Source organism: Oryzias melastigma, linkage group LG9 (assembly GCF_002922805.2).
Source record: "Oryzias melastigma strain HK-1 linkage group LG9, ASM292280v2, whole genome shotgun sequence".
Lineage (NCBI taxonomy): Eukaryota > Metazoa > Chordata > Actinopteri > Beloniformes > Adrianichthyidae > Oryzias > Oryzias melastigma.
This window is the reverse complement of record NC_050520.1, coordinates 749,832-753,449: the sequence shown is the minus strand read 5'-3', so window position 1 is coordinate 753,449 and position 3,618 is coordinate 749,832.

The following is a 3,618-nucleotide window of genomic DNA, read 5'->3' as shown; positions in this document are numbered from 1 at the left end:
CTGATCTGAGGTACTGCAGCCACATGGGGGGGGCTTTCTTTCCATGTACCCCCGGAGAGATTATTAAGGCGACGCCCCCTAGAGGAGCAGATAGGAACTAAACGTCAGAACCACCGGTCTGAAGGTCACGACCTCTCACAGCGACGCCATTGGCCGTGCTCAGAACCAGCAGACTGCAGGGTCTGCAGGATCTCCAGCGTCTGCAGGGTCTGCAGGGTCTGCAGGGTCTGCAGGGTCTGCAGGGTCTGGAAGATCTCCAGACCCTGCAGGATCTCCAGCGTCTGCAGGGTCTGCAGGGTCTGCAGGATCTGCAGGATCTGCAGGGTCTGCAGGGTTTGCAGGATCTGCAGGATCTGCAGGGTCTGCAGGATCTCCAGCGTCTGCAGGGTCTGCAGGGTCTGCAGGGTCTGTGGTTCACGCCTGCAGACGGTCTTCAGCGAGTTTCTGTGACGACAAACGTTTCCATTTTTCATGATTCAGAATCTCTTGAGTCAGACGGCACGTCGGTTTCTGTTCCATTGTTCTGTAAACCCAAAGAACAGGTGAGAACACCTGCTGTCTCAGCTGGTTTGTGAGCACAGGTGTGGAGGGGGCGGAGCTTCAGGAAGCTTGAGCCTCAGAGATGCTTTAACCGCCATGATGGCGAAGGAGGAGAAATGCATTCTTTCTTCAGGACTTTGAGTTGCCGTTTTGGGTTTTTTATCGTCTTTTATAACTTTTTAAAAGACGATTTCTACTGACCCCTGCCGCTCTGCAGAAACTATGTCCTAGAAAACAACACCGTTTTTTAGATTTTGATGATAAGCTTCATAATTACAATAAGAATTCCACTGGGAACGTTCTAAAAACAGACCTGAAGAGGAAACAAATCCTCTAAAACAACATGAATCATCTCAGAAGGTTTCAGGTTCAAATGATTATTTTGTTCTTTCTGACGGTTTAGGGGCGGAGCCTGTGATGTCCCAGCATTCCATAAAGACCTTCATGCAGTCCCTCATTTCGGTCTTTGCTCATTTCATTTGTGCTGTTTGGGTTTGCAGACTCCGTCCCTGAACGGATCTGTGTCAGACGGGTTCTGGAGCCAGCGGTTCTGGTCTGCTTCCTCCTGTCATGCTGCTGCTGCTCCATAGGGGGCGTCAGGAAAACAGCCAGGCTGAACTGTGCAGAGACGGGGCCTCTGGGGGGGGGGGGCTGCTCCATCGGGACTGGCTGTGGGTTTCAGCTGCTGAGCAGAGCTCTGACCCGAAGCTCCAGACCCGGACCTCCTCTGCAGGGACTCTCCTGAACAATGACGGACCTGTTGGGGTTCAAACTGGAGCCGAGCTGCAGCGTCTCTGTGACTCAGCAGCTTCAAGTCTTCAGTCAGAAACTTTATGAAGCAACGCGGCAGCTCAGAGTTTGACCCACAAGTGAGCGTCTTCTCCTTCACCCTCAGGTCTCTAGTCATTCTCAGGTCTCTGGTCATTCTCAGGTCTCTGGTCAGTCTCAGATCTCTGGTCACCCTCAGGTCTCTAGTCACCCTCAGGTCTCTGGTCATTCTCAGGTCTCTGGTCATTCTCAGGTCTCTAGTCACTCTCAGGTCTCTAGTCACCCTCAGGTCTCTAGTCACCCTCAGGTCTCTGGTCACCCTCAGATCTCTAGTCACCCTCAGGTCTCTGGTCATGCTCAGGTCTCTGGTCATTCTCCGGTCTCTAGTCATTCTCAGGTCTCTAGTCACCTTCAGGTCTCTGGTCATTCTCAGGTCTCTGGTCATTCTCAGGTGTCTAGTCACTCTCAGGTCTCTAGTCACTCTCAGGTCTCTAGTCACCCTCAGGTCTCTAGTCACCCTCAGGTCTCTGGTCATTCTCAGGTCTCTGGTCATTCTCAGGTCTCTAGTCACTCTCAGGTCTCTAGTCACCCTCAGGTCTCTAGTCACCCTCAGGTCTCTGGTCATTCTCAGGTCTCTAGTCACTCTCAGGTCTCTAGTCACCCTCAGGTCTCTGGTCACTCTCAGGTCTCTAGTCACCCTCAGGTCTCTGGTCATTCTCAGGTCTCTAGTCACTCTCAGGTCTCTAGTCACCCTCAGGTCTCTGGTCACTCTCAGGTCTCTAGTCACCCTCAGGTCTCTGGTCATTCTCAGGTCTCTAGTCACTCTCAGGTCTCTAGTCACCCTCAGGTCTCTGGTCATTCTCAGGTCTCTAGTCAGTCTCAGATCTCTAGTCACCCTCAGGTCTCTGGTCATTCTCAGGTCTCTGGTCATTCTCAGGTGTCTAGTCACTCTCAGGTCTCTAGTCACCCTCAGGTCTCTAGTCACCCTCAGGTCTCTGGTCACTCTCAGGTCTCTGGTCACTCTCAGGTCTCTAGTCACCCTCAGGTCTCTGGTCATTCTCAGGTCTCTAGTCACCCTCAGGTCTCTGGTCATTCTCAGGTCTCTGGTCATTCTCAGGTGTCTAGTCACTCTCAGGTCTCTAGTCACCCTCAGGTCTCTGGTCATCCTCAGGTCTCTAGTCACCCTCAGGTCTCTGGTCACCCTCAGGTCTCTGGTCACTCTCAGGTCTCTGGTCACTCTCAGGTCTCTGGTCACTCTCAGGTCTGTCTTTTTTTGTGTGTTTTCCGAGTCGGATATTCCTTTTTCCGATCATTCCAACAGCACATGAACGCAGCATTTCTCTAAGTTTAACTTTCTCCCTTAAAAACATTAAACTTTTAATGGAATTGGCACTAAAATGAGAACCAAAGTCAATCTTGAAACAAATCCCCTGTTTTATTTTACCGTATTTTCCAGATGTTTTTTTCAGAATTTAGCCAAAGGTGTGACTTATACTCAGAAGCCACTTATTTGTGATTTTAAAAAAGCGTAAATAGTTCATATCGTTTCTCCTAACAACCCTTAGTGGTTGTTTCTGCTGATAACCTCCTGAGTCCCAGAGAAAGAAGTGTTGAACAAACATGGAGGTGAATCTGATTCTCTTAAACGTTGAGATTTTTCATGTTTGCACTGAAACATTATTATCCTTGTAGTTATTTGTTTGTTTTGGAACAGAAAGTCATCAAACTGGGTTACAGAGTCCAGTCTGACCCGCGTCTAAAGAGGCAGTAGATCCGAGTTTGAATCCCGCTCTGTGTGAACACGTTCCTGTGGGATTTGCTCTGAAACGTCAGACGACTTCTAGATGGTTTCCTCTTCCTGATTAGACATTTGTCGCTCCTGCGACTTATACTCTTTAAAATACGGTAGTTTGAATCCGAATGAAAACATCCAGATTTGATGTTGTTCTCTGATGAGGTGGATTACCTAAACAGGTCTCACATCTGGTCCTGGTTTGGCCCTTCAGTCCAGTTTCAGAGCCTTTTATAGTCTGAGGTTTGACTGAAGCGTCTTTTATCTCTGTACAGAAGGTTTCTCCTCTGTTTTAGCTCGGGTGTTGTCCTGCAGAGCAGATCAAAAATGATTCTGTTGGTGCATGTGAGCAGTGACATTAGAAACTCTTAGTCAAACGGCGGAGACTCCAGGTTTGATTCCGGCACGCCGCCCTGCAGGGCAGCGAGGGTCCGGCACGCCGGCCGGCCCGGCTGTGACTTCAGCAAAGCCGCTGTAATCCTGTAAGGGCGGATGAGTACGCAGACGTGAGGCTCCAC